The sequence below is a fragment of the Boleophthalmus pectinirostris genome, unplaced genomic scaffold, assembly GCF_026225935.1.
Source record: "Boleophthalmus pectinirostris isolate CB_2022bp ecotype Guang Dong unplaced genomic scaffold, ASM2622593v1 HiC_scaffold_1, whole genome shotgun sequence".
Classification (NCBI taxonomy): domain Eukaryota; kingdom Metazoa; phylum Chordata; class Actinopteri; order Gobiiformes; family Gobiidae; genus Boleophthalmus; species Boleophthalmus pectinirostris.
The window spans coordinates 36,341,389-36,354,780 of record NW_026570970.1 but is presented as its reverse complement, the minus strand read 5'-3'; positions in this window follow the sequence as shown (position 1 = coordinate 36,354,780).

Here is a 13,392-nt window from a genome sequence, read left to right as displayed (position 1 = left end):
ATAATAAAATGTCAATAAAAAATGTGAAAACAAAAAAATCTGTGCAAACCCGTTCATAAGTCTGACACTCGGGCCGAGTTGTTGTGTGTGCACATGAGGAGCAGATAAACTCTGAGCTGCTTCAGCTGAAACTTGTTCAGACATTTCCACAAAAACTATTCCCTGTTCAAACAGTGGATGTGCATCAGACTCCTGCGCCCACTGTGCAAAGACACAGAAGCCTCTAGAGTCTTTATGATCCCCCACAGGTGATTAGGTTTATTTAAAACAGACATGTCCAAACTATGGCCCAGGGACCAAATGTGGCCCTTAGGCTGATTTTTTTCTTGGCCCTCAGGCTTCCAGGTGAATTGGTCCATACTAATACAAGAAGTACTTTTTTACTGCAGGTTTTTTGAAATCTACCTTGATAAAGCAAATATTTAGTGTGTCCTTTTGAGGATCAAAGGGTTAATAAAAGTGTGGTGGCTCATTTTAACCTGTTATAAATGCACATATCTGAATTATTCATTGTACTGACACCAAGTCCATGGCCCTAAATCAGACCCATACTGTATATAGAAATGAACACAGCAAAACCCACCTGCCCCTGTGTTCCAAACAGGAAGTGAGCAGGGGGGATTTCTGACTCCATTCCCACTGATATTACATTGAATAACTGTCATCTCTTTCTCTGTAGTTGCTGCAGTGAGTCTTGTTATTCTGGCTCTACAGGATCTTGTTCCTAGTCCTAATATTGAACCCAGTTCCAAATTTGCCCCTACAACTGCTAGCCTCATGAACTTCATTTGACTGGAGCAGAAAGTTGTGGGAGAGGTCACGATCACGTAGTCCACTTTTCTGTACAGACTATGATTGGTCCTCGCCTTGGTTTGTGTTTTGAAATGCAACCCTTGACAAAAAAAGTATGGACACCTCCAATTGACAGGTGCACTGCATCACTTTGCCTGTGATGTTCCACAGTATGACACTAAATCTTTTTTTTATCTTGTTTTATTCAGACGACAGAACACAAATGCCCCCAAAGAAAAAATCAGATTTTGCAGATTACAAACTGCAAGTCATGAAATTTGCAGCTGAAAATGATAATCGAGCAGCAGAAAGAAAGTTTGGAGTGAGAGAGAAACTTGTGACACCGGGAGGATGCACCATGAAACTTTCCTGAAGTCACTGGATGGATGGACAAAGTCTGGACTTCAAGTGACACTGAAACCATCCTGTCGAGATTCAGAAAGACCCGAATAATTCTAACTGGAACTGATGCTGAGTCTGACGACAGCGACACAGAAGAGGAAGTGACGCTCTGTTTACCTCCGGAGGTCGAGGCCGAGTTGTTCAGAAGTGACACCGAGGATGAAGAATTAAATGGATTTAGTGATTTGGAGTGAGATGAGAGTTTGGTTAAACTTGTTCTGTTCTGTTGTTTATGTTATAGTTTATCTGAAGAACTGTTCATATGTGACGTTAACAGTCTGTTGCTCTCTTCTATTGTTTTTACTGGGTCTGGTCAAGTGGTAACGGAGGGAAACGGGCAGATTTTTGACATTCAAACAGCTCTTATTCAGAAACTAGAGGGACTATTGAAATAAGTAAAGTATCAGAATGTAGGAAAGAGTTACACTCCAACAGGGTCAAGTTAAACCTGTGATATTCTTTCAAGTTGTTGACAAAAAAATTTAAAAACTCATGTCGGTAACGGAGGGAATGAAATATGCAGCACTTTTTGGACAATAAATCCAAACAGTGATAACTCTTGGTTCTCACTTCCATATCCTTAACAAACTGGTTTGAATATTTGCTTCATATAGTTTTCTACCATATGGTACAAGATTAGGTTGAAAAACCTCTTACTTTTTGACTCATGAGATTTTTTATTAAGAAAGGTCATGGTAACGGAGGGAAAAGTAACGGAGGGAAAATTGTACAAACAAGTAGAAGGTGCAGGATTTTACATCATTTGTCAACTTTTTTCATCCGAATACTTTAATATTACTTCAAAATGAAAGGAAACTATTTCTATAAAATATGTCAGTCCTTCCAAACAAATTTGTATCATTTTAAATACTTTTTTTTTGAAAAATCCTGTACCTTCATCAACAGTTCAAAGATGGAATAACACAAGATATGAAATACATCCATTTATTGACATGATTTTCAGGTCTTTGAAATTTGGGAAATAATTTTTGTTCCATGTTTCATACATGGTCTGTTTAAAACATATGGAACTTTAGAACCAAAATGGTACAGAAAAAAGGTCAACAGTTTCATAAACTAGAGTACATATGTATCTGTTCAATACATTTTTATATCAGATGCATTAACTTGAATTTTTGGTCTTGCTGTTTACTTCTGCTTGACCAGGCCCTACTACAACTTGACTTTCAACAGGAAATTTCGGTTCCTAGTCTCTGATTTTATAAAATACATTTTCTAAAATGTAGTATGTTATAATGTTGTTTCCTAAACTCCACACACCTTCATTAGAATCCTTTGGATGAGTTCAGCCCTGGAATTACCAATCTTCAAGCAGAACAGAGCATTTGGAGCTTTGGAGATGTCGACAGGCTAATAATAAACACGTGTGAATGAAACAAAACACAACTCCAGGTCTGTTTTTGACGAGGTCACAGCGTTCTAACACGACTTAAAGCTCACAAGAGTCATTTTGTGACTCCCCCAGCACTTTCATTTCATAACAGTGAACGTTTAGGGCTGTTCCTGTGGTTATTAACTATTTGAAACAAGATATTATGTTTTTTAGAAAGAGAAAACAAACACTTCAAAATGTGCACACAATGAAATGAAACCAGGATTATGAGCAAATATAAAGGGTCAAATCAAGTTAATCAACACTTCCTCTCTTTCTCTTTCTTACTCTGTCTCGCTTTTTGTTCTCTCTTTATCTCTTTCTCCCTTCTGTCTCTTTTTAATCATTTATTCTGCTCTCTCTCTCTCTGTTCTTTCCTCCAGAGTTGTACAAAATGGCCACGGTTTTGAGAGGAACTAATCTCTCGCAAAAGCCTTTTAAACTGTATTTGATTGCAGATTTCGTGTCCATGACCTTGTCCTGATTTGCCCCCGACCCTTATTCTCGGTCGTTGTTCTTTTTTAGATGTAAAATGTGAAGTAGAAGTCGAGTCGGCGAGGTGAGGAGCAGACCCGTCGCCACACGCCCGGGTCAAAAGGAAACTCCGCCCACTAAACCACACGCTTCATTAACAAACACCCTCCTTCCTCTGTGGTTACAAGACCGAGTACTTTATAGTGCAGTACAGAACGACGGCGGCTGCGTGAGTTCTTTGAAGGAGGATTCATCACAGCACACACACCTCACACACACACACACACACACACTTCACAAGTACAGTACATCCAGGACAGAACACATGAGAGCAGGAAACAAACTAAATGAGGTGTTTATTTTTGGTTCAACAGGTCAAAGTTTAAAGAACGGTGAAAAGTGATGATTTCTGAGCAGGGGCAGATGACAGCGCCCCCTTGAGGACATCAGGATAAAGGATAAAATGTGTCTCTGGTCTAAGGCAGTGGTTTGACTGGAATCTGTGTATCGTTTTTCAATATAAAATCAAAAATAAGAAAACGTTATTTTGTCTTCAAAACCAAAATGAAAAAAAAAAGGATAATGATTAGTTTTTTTTTTTTTTTTTTTTCAGTTTTTGATTTAGTGTTTAAATAAAGAATGGAAAAAAAGGGATAACGGCCGTTTCCCTTTTACATGACTTAAACTGTGATGTTGGACTTTTGCGCCGCATATGGACTGAACCAGGACTAAAACAAGACTAAACCAGGACTAAAACAAGACTAAACCAGGACTAAAACAAGACTAAACCAGGACTAAACCATTTTCAGTCCTGGTCTCTTCCCGGTCTGGTCCCAGTCTCAGTCTGGTCTCGGTCTGATCCCAGTCTGGTACCGATCTCAGTCCTGGTCTCAGTTCTAGTCTGGTCCCGGTCTCAGTCCTGGTCTCAGTTCTAGTCTGGTCCCAGTCTCAGTCCTGGTCCTGTTCCTGGTTTCAGTCCTTTGTCTCAGTTCTAGTCTGGTCCCGGTCTGGACCCGATCTCAGTGATGGTCTCAGTTATTGTCTGGTCCCAGTCTCAGTCCTGGTCTCAGTTCTAGTCTGATCCCGGTCTCAGTCCCGGTCTGGTCCCAGTCTGGTCCTGGTCTCAGTCCCGGTCTGGTCCCAGTCTCAGTCCTGGTCCTGTTCCCGGTCTCAGTCCCGGTCTGGTCACGGTCTCAGTCCTGGTCCTGTTCCTGGTCTTAGTCCTGGTCTCAGTTCTAGTCTGGTCCCGGTCTCAATCCCAGTCTGGTCCCAGTCTGGTCCCATTCTGGTCCCAGTCTCAGTCCCAGTCTGGTCCCGGTCTGATTCCGATCTGATCCCGGTCCGGTCCCGATCTGATCCTGGTCTGGTCCCGGTCTGGTCCCAGTCTCAGTCCCAGTCTGGTCCCAGTCTCAGTCCCGTTCTGTTCCCGATCTGATCCGGGTCTGGTCCCGGTCTGGTCCCGGTCTGGTCACAATCTCAGTCCTGGTTCTGGTCCCGTTCTCAGTCCTGATCTCAGTTCTAGTCTGGTCCCGGTCTCAGTACCGGTCTGGTCCCGGTCTCAGTCCCGGTCTCAGTCCCGGTCTGGTCCCGGTCTCAGTCTCGGTCTGATCCCGGTCTGGTCCCAGTCTGAATCCTGGTCCTGTTCCCAGTCTCAAGTCCTGGTCTCAGTTCTAGTCTGGTCCCGGTCTCAGTCCTGGTTTTAGTCCCAGTCCCGGTCTGGTTTAGTCCTGGTTTAGTCCTGGTTCCGTCCGTATGCAGCGCAAAAGTCCGGCATCGCAGTTCAGCCTTTTTTTTTCCATTATTCAATTAAACACAAAATCGTAAACTGAAAAAAATGAATTGTTATCCTTTTTTTTTTTTTTCATTTTGGTTTTGGAGACAAATAATGAAGAAAACAGTTGTGTTTTTCGTTTTTTGGTTTTATTTTGAAAAACAAATGAACGAACGACACACGCGTTGACTTGCTTTAATCCAACTCTCCCAGTGATGCCAGATCTTTGCACTGACACCAGATATTTGAGAAGTAGTCCTCAGTGTCAATGTGACTCATGAGGAAACTGTTCATTTTGAGTGTAATATAGTTCAAGATGAGGAAACTTGATTCCTTTAGTCCACAAATGTATTAAACACTCATGTAAACAGTCATGAGCACATCATCACACCAGGATCACAATCCCAAATGCCTCTCCATTTCATCACAGATAAACTATTCCTCTTATTTGTTTCATAAAACATCTCCACACGGGTCACGAGTCCAAACAGTGACCCGAGCCACACTGTTCACAGAGGAACACTGCGTCCACATGTCACTGCAGATCCACACCGTTTACAGCTTTGACTGTCCTGAGTAAAAAAACAGCTCTTTAAACATATTCTTAAAAATACTTTGGAGGTTGTGTCTTGGTTTTATCTTTTGGAGTTTGCTGCCCTCTAGTGTCATTTGAGTGTAATGGTCAATGGATATAAAAAGAGCACTGAAAAAAAAAACTGGAAAAAAAATCCTCGTTTTTTTTTTTTTTCATTCATAAAGCATAAAAAGACATCGACAGTGTCACAACATCAAACACACAAGAAATGAATGAAAAGGAGCAGAAAGAATAAAAAATCTTATGTTATCTGCCTCCCTTTCCTTTTTCAAGACAAAACATCAGCACCGATGGTCACGAAACATTCCATATCCTCATAACTATTTGCACAAGCAGTTTTTAAATCCATTTTACTGCTGTAATATCAGGGAAAATTTACTTGTCAGTATGAAGTAAAATGTAAAACGTACTTAGCACCACCATTTTTTTTTATTTTTTTTTGTTAGAAGTCATATTCATGTAAATTAATTAAGTAAAAGTAAGTTATAATTAATTGCATTGTGGTGATGAAATAAAGAAGTAAATATTATATGTCTAGTATTTACTGATGTAGAATAAATGGTACATTTTTATACAGCGCTTTTCCTCCTTTAAGACTCAAAGTGCATTACTACAAGCAAACACTCACATACTCACACACACACACCAGTGTACACAGACACTGTGGCAAGGTGGGTTAAGTGTCTTGCCCAAGGACACAACAACAAGATTCATCTGTGGGAGCTGGAATCACACCACCAACCTGTGGGTCAGTGGATTTTACGTAGTTGCTGAGTGCAGAAGTGCTTGAAGGACTTTGGTATGACTTAGTATTTCTGGGTTCGTGAGCAGTGACTATAAAACTTTTCAAACGTGCTGGTGATTCTGTAGTCGAACTTCTTAAACACAATACTTCCACTACATGAGTACATTTTGTCCACTAGTCCTCACAGAATTATGTTATTTTAGTGTATAAATGACCACAGTTGATTTAATATATTTTACCACCCCCAGAATTGATTTTTTTTTTTCAGTGAAGTTTTTTTTTTTTTTTTTTTATGGTATGTGACAAAACACAAGCACTGGCACAACTCGGGTAGGAATTGATCCACCAACTATCTTGTTCCAGATAGATGCACATGTTCAGTGATAATAAAGATAATACAGCCTGATAATCCATCCATCCATTTTCTTCCGCTTATCCGGGGCTGGGTCGCGGGGGCAGCAGTCCAAACAGGGACTCCCGAACTTCCTTCACCCCAGACACGTCCTCCAGCTCCTCCAGGGGAACCCCGAGGTGTTCCCAGGCCAGCCGAGACACATAGTCCCTCCAGTGTGTCCTGGGTCTTCCCCGGGGCCTCCTCCCGGTGGAACATGCCCAGAACACCTCCCGAGGGAGGCCCCCAGGAGGCATCCGGAACAGATGCCCAAGCCACCTCAACTGGCTCCTCTCAACGTGGAGGAGCAGTGTCTCTACTCCGAGCTCCTCCCGTGTGACTGAGCTCCTCTCCCTATCTCTAAGGGAGCGCCCAGCCACCCTGCGGGAGGAAACTCATTTCAAGCGCTCGAGCCTGATAATCATTATTTAGAATTTGATGCTACAGAAGACATTTGCACTTTACAATATTTTAAATCACATTTTAAAAACACAATATTAAAGTCATATATACTGTAACTGTATAGACACTTGCATGTTTAAAGGTCCCGTACGCTGTTTTCTGATCTTTGATGTACTGTACTTTCTGTTAACTCTCTGCTCCATCTTGTGATGTCATGCAGTGATATGAAGTGCTCCACTGTGCTTTTAAACTCCACACACCTCCTCTAGGCTCACTGGATGGTTTTAGTTCTGGAATTGTTGATCTGTACTGAACTTAAGATAAAAGGAACTGTTAACGACCACTTCATGACATCACAAGGACCTTTAATAAAGAGTTGGCAGGTCATTTCATGTGTAATCGTTTTTTGTGTTGGAATTACTGGATTCTTAAATAGGTCTGGGTATCATTCAGAAGTTGCCGATACGATACATATCTCGATACAGTACTTACCTCGATACACTGCACTTTCGATGCAATACAATTCAGTATGATATATTTCAAAATCGATTCGATACAATACAGTTCAATAAAAGAATAAAGTCTAAATCATGTCTGTGACACTAAAAGTCTTTGTTAAACCACTTCTTGTGCAAACATTTTAATCATCAGAACAGTGAAAATGTCAAATGTGTCACATAAACGAGTTTCCGCCCACTAAACAAACAACAAAACTGTAGCTGTAACAAAATAATTTAGCAAAATACACTAAAAAAATACTCTTGGCGATATATCGATACAGTAGCCCACAATATCGATACTGTATCATCAAATTAAACAATGCGATATATAACGATATAAATACTCTCACAGAATCAATTTGAACATTTTCTCAGGGTTTATATGTTCTATGTTTATCTGTTTTAGAGTTAATTTTACATGTTTGGAAATGTTAATTAAGTAACACTGGATCAAAGTGCCTGTTTAACCCTGAAATAGAGTATAACCAAGTTATATTAACATGCTGAGAGTAAACACAATTTAGCTAAACAACACACAGAGGTGTTTTATTTTTACACTTTATTTGAGTTAATTTAAGATGAAATTATTTACAAAACTGGTTCAAACTGGTCTTCTTTCGCGGGAGTTTGAAGTAGTGGGTGGGAGGTGCCAAATTAACACTAAGGGAAGTTGAATTAACCTGTTTTAGTCCTGGTTTAGACAAGGTTTAGTCCTGGTTTAGTCCTGATTTAGATGTGGTTTTGTCCTGATTTAGGCCTGGTTTTTAGACCTGTTTTAGTCCTGGTTCAGTCTTGGTTTAGCCCTGGTTTTGTCCTGGTTTAGTCTTGATTTAGTCCTGGTTTAGTCTTGATTTAGTCCTGGTTTAGTCCTGACTTAAAACTGGTTTAGTCCTGAGTTAGTCATGGTTTAGTCCAGGTTTAGTCCGGGTTTAATCCTGATTTAGACGTGGTATTGTCCTGATTTTGTCCTGTTTTATAGACCTGTTTTAGTCCTGGTTTAATCCTGGTTTAATCCTGGTTTAGTCCTAACTTCAACCATATCAACTCCGGTAAATAACCCCAACTCAAACCCCCATTTAACATTCAAATTGTTAAAATAAATTTTTTTTTTTTATGTTAAAAACAACTTTGAAATATTTCACCCTGAAATTTGAACCCTCCAGTTTTTGCTGTGCCTGTTTAGTTTTCATCTAAATGATTCAGCAGATAAAATGCATTTTTCACTTCGTAATAGAAACATTCATATATTTATGCTATCGTCGCTGTTGTTGTTGTTGATTATTGACGGGAGCACGCGCTGTCCTCTCCGTCACGTGACCACACCCCCAGGAGCCGCTGCGTGAGTGCGTGCGTCCGTCCGTCCGTGCGTGCGTCCTCCTCGCGCGGATCCTCATCAGTTCGGCTCGCTCTCCGTGTCCTGCTCCTCTTCCTCCTCTTCTCTCCGGAATCGAACCAGCAACCCCTCCGCCCTCTCTCCATCCCTCCGTGCTCCTCTCGTCCTCTCCTCCGCTCCGTAAAGCCGCAGGTATGCTCAGACAAACGCGCACACAATCACATTACGATTTTTTAACGCGTACTATAGCCGAGAGCACGTGACGCCCTGGTGTTTGCGCGCGTGGGGGCGTTCGATGGGCACAACAAAGGCGCGTGGACAGGACGTATGGCGCGCGTGCGGTGGGAGACGCACGAGGTCAGATATCGTAAAGGAACGCCGTGCATTACGAAGTTATTCCGACGTGAACGCATAGATGTTGTGACTGGTTACGAGTGAACATGTGCGGTTATTACTCTGAGCTGGAGTTGAATTCAAAGCACGTATGTGGGCGTGTGGTGGCTAATGGGGTGTTAAAAGTCATGACTTGGCAGAATAACACCTGCAGACGAGAGGGCTGGACAGTAGAGCTAGCTCGATACGGTACACGATACATGGCTCACGATACGATATTATCACAATACATACGTGCCGTAATCGATATATTGCACATGATCCAGAACATATATAAATACGTATGAACAAATACACTTTAGCCAGTGTTGGGAAGATTACTTTTAAAATGTATTCCCCTACAGATTACAGATTACATACCCCAAAATGTAGTTTGTAACAGAATCCATTAAATTACTTAAAGTGAGTAACGTAATCTGAATACTTTGGATTACTTGATTTGCTGTAGAGAAGCAAAGACGAGGATATCATAACATAAGAAGTTCTGTCTGCTAAAAGACAATAAAAAGCCCAGTCTTTCCTTAACCAAATTAAAAATATTATTGATAGAAGACACGCAGCATGGTTTAGTCCTGTTAAATTCTGTTAAATCCTGTTTTAGTCCTCTTTTAGTCCTGTTTTAGTCCTTGTTTTAGTCCTATTTTTGTCCTGGTTTTAGTCCTGGTTTAGACCTGGTTTAGTGTCCAGCAATGAGTGGAATTACCGAAAAAAAAGAAGAAGAGGGATTTAGCCCAAAATGTGAAAACAGGAAAATACCACCATGTAATCCATTTATTTCAACAAAGTAACTGTAGTCCAATTACCACTCACTGAAACAGTAACTGTAACTGAATACAGTTACTCATAATTTGTACTCTGATTACGTAACTCCGGTACATGTAATCTGTTACTCCCCAACACTGACTTTAGCAAGAGTATTTCTTTGTTAAATCACTGCTTGGGCAAAATTAATTAGAAATGTATGTATTTTAAAGCTGTTTTTTTTTCCTAATATATATTCTAATGTAGTTTCCTCGTCACACACATATCAGGAGTTGTGTTTTGTTTCATTCACGCGATTAACACACAAACGCTGCCAAGGACGTAGGTTTGGTCTCAGCTTTGGTGGGGACATTATTAGGGTGACCAAATGTCCGTTTTTCCCTAGACATGTCATTTTTTTTAGCGTCCTGTCCTCAGCGTTCGTTTGTTTGTTTGTTTGTTTTTTTTAAGTGATGCAAATGTCCGGGTTTTCATTACCGTTCATTAGGGCCATTAAATTGAGCGGCTCTCGTAACTCTCTGCACTCAGAAGGAGCGAGCAAACACAGTCGGTCAGTCTGCAACATGCCGAAGCACAAATGCGCATTTAACAATGACTTGTACAAGAAATTCTCCGTTTTCCATCCTGGTCGGGACAAGTGGGAGTCCATGTGCACAGGTTGGGAGGTGAGAGTAGCTCAGTGTCGAGGCCCCGCCCACCCCCGGTAAGGTGTCTGGGTTTTCACTAACGGAAATACGATCACCCTAGACATTATGAACACAAAACCCACTACTTGATTAACAGATGAATTATGTAATATAGTTTACCTTTCATATGATTCACACTGCAAAAAACAAACAAACAACACATTCACTTATTTTTAAAGACAATACAGTGAAGTGTATTTACCGTGTTGACATATTTCGGCTGTTCGCTGCAAACCATCTTCAGAACTGTCCCAGGTGTTGGTGGTGACGTGTCATATATCAGCTGTTGTTACTTCCTGTGGGCGTGGTCAGCTGTTGGTACTTCCTGTGGGCGTGGTTAGACCGGATGCATGCAGGTAGCAGCCCAAACATGTCAGCAAAGTAAATGCACTTTACTGTATTGTCTTTAAAAAGAACCCAAGAAGCTAAAGTATATAAGAAGACAAAATGAACATCTTTGGCCAAACAGCACATTTATACAGTCCCCTCCAAAAGTATTGGAACAGCAAGGCAAATTCCCTTATTTTTATTGTTCACTGAAGACGTTTGGGTTTAAGATCAAAAGAAGAGTATGAGACAAGAGGTCAGAATGTCAACTTTAATTCCCTGGTATTTACATCTGGATGTGTTAAACAACTTAGGATACATCACAGTTTGTATTAGACCACAGTATTTTAAGGTGAGCGAAAGTAATGGAACAAAAAATTCTTAAAGTAAATGAAATGTAATATTTGGTGACAAAACCCTAACTTGGAATAACTGCCTTAAGCCTGAGACCCATCGACATCACCAAACTGTTGCACTCTTCATTTGTGGTGCTGTTCCAGGATTTTATTGCAGCTTCCTTCAGTTCTTGTTTGTTTCAGGGGGTTTCTCCCTTCAGTCTCTTCTTCAGGAGATGAAACGCATGTTCCATTGGGTTAAGGTCAGGTGACTGACTTGGCCAGTCTAAAACCTTCCAGTTTTTTCCCCTGATGAAGTCCTTTGTTTTGTTGGCAGTGCGCTTAGGGTCATTGTCCTGCTGCATGGCCAAATTCCTCCCATTTAGTTTGGATGCATTTCTCCGTATGTTAGCAGATAAAATATTTCTGTACACTTCTAAATTCATTCTGCTGTTACCATCATCAGTTACATCAGCAATAAAAATGAATGAGCCTGTTCCAGAAGCGGCCAGGCACGCCCAAGCCATGACATGACCTCCACCAGGCTTCACAGATGAACTTGTGCTTCAGATCATGAGCAGTTTCTTTCTTCCTCCACACTTTGGCCTTTCAATCACTTTAGTAGAGATCAGTCTTGGTCTCATTAGTCCATAGGATTGTGTTCCAGAAAGTTTGTGCTCATTTCTGTACATCTTTGCAAATTCCAATCTGGCCTTCAGATTCTTACTGCTGATGAGTGGTCTGCATCTTGTGGTGTGGCCTCTAAACTTCTGCTCTCGGAGTCTTCTTCGAACAGTGGATTGTGAAACCTCCACATCTGCACTGTGGAGGTTGTTGGTGGTTTGACTTACTGTTGTTTTGGGGTTTTTCTTCAAAGCTTGCACGATATTTTTGTCATCAACTATTGTTTTCATTGGCCGACCTGTTCGACTTCTGTTACTCAGAACACCAGTAGTTTCTTTCTTTTGCAGGACATTCCAAATTGTTGTGTTTGTCCAAATGTCCAATGTTTGCCCAATGGCTCTGACTGATTTTCCCTTCTTTTCTCAGTTTCAAAATGGCTTGCTTTTCTCCCATAGACAGCTCTCTGGTCTTCATTTTGGTTTATGCTCTTTAACAAGAAATACAGTGTTGCAGCCAAGAAGTAGGCTAGTCATACAGAGCTATTTAATGCTTGAACAGTCAATCTTAAAGGCAACACCTGGCAACACCTGTCAGTCATGTGTTCCAATACTTTTGCTCACTTGAAAAATGGGTGGGTTTAAATAAATGTTGGTATGTCCTAAGTTGTTTAACATTTCTATATGTAAATACCGGGGAATTAAAGCTGACATTCTGACCTCTTGTCTCATACTTTTCTTTTGATCTTGAACCCAAATGTCTTCAGTGAACAACAAAAATAAGAGAATTTGTCTTGCTGTTCCAATACTTTCGGAGGGGACTGTAAGAAAAGGTCAAATTGAATTCTTTCCAAAAACACACAGAGTCTGGGCAGGTCCAGAATAAGTGAGAGCTGGTTTCATTTTTCTCTTTGTGTCCATTGTCCTTCTAAGATGATTCTTTAGTGGAGAACAATGATGTAGAAGTTTGTATCAGATTTCTCTTTGCTTGTTGGAGATGAGATATTTGTGAGGTCATGTCCGAACATTTTTCCAGGGCTCTGTTTGGGAGGTGCATTTGTGCTGATAGTTGCTTGTTTTCCGCGGTGACTCATTGTAAGATAAGTTTAATTGAAGATGAAGCCAAGTAAGTTCCTTTTGACAAGTTTTTCAGAGTTTGGTGTGCAGCGTCTTCACTCACGCTGCTCAAGCCGACTTCAGGTGCGGCCCTGTCCTGTCGCTTCCCCAGTTTAGGCTCCTGGCTCCACTAATGACATCACTCTGTTGTCGTTATATCACTGAATACATCTCAGAGCATCTAATAAACAAAATGTGAACTAAAACCTGTTCAATTAATACTAATGAGTGTGAAAAAATATTGGAATAAATATATTTTTGTGTATTAAAATAAAATGGCAAATATTGGTAGGGACTATTTTGTCTTCCCCAAATGTTGGTTGTGACATGTCCCAACCGTCCCGATGCAAACCTA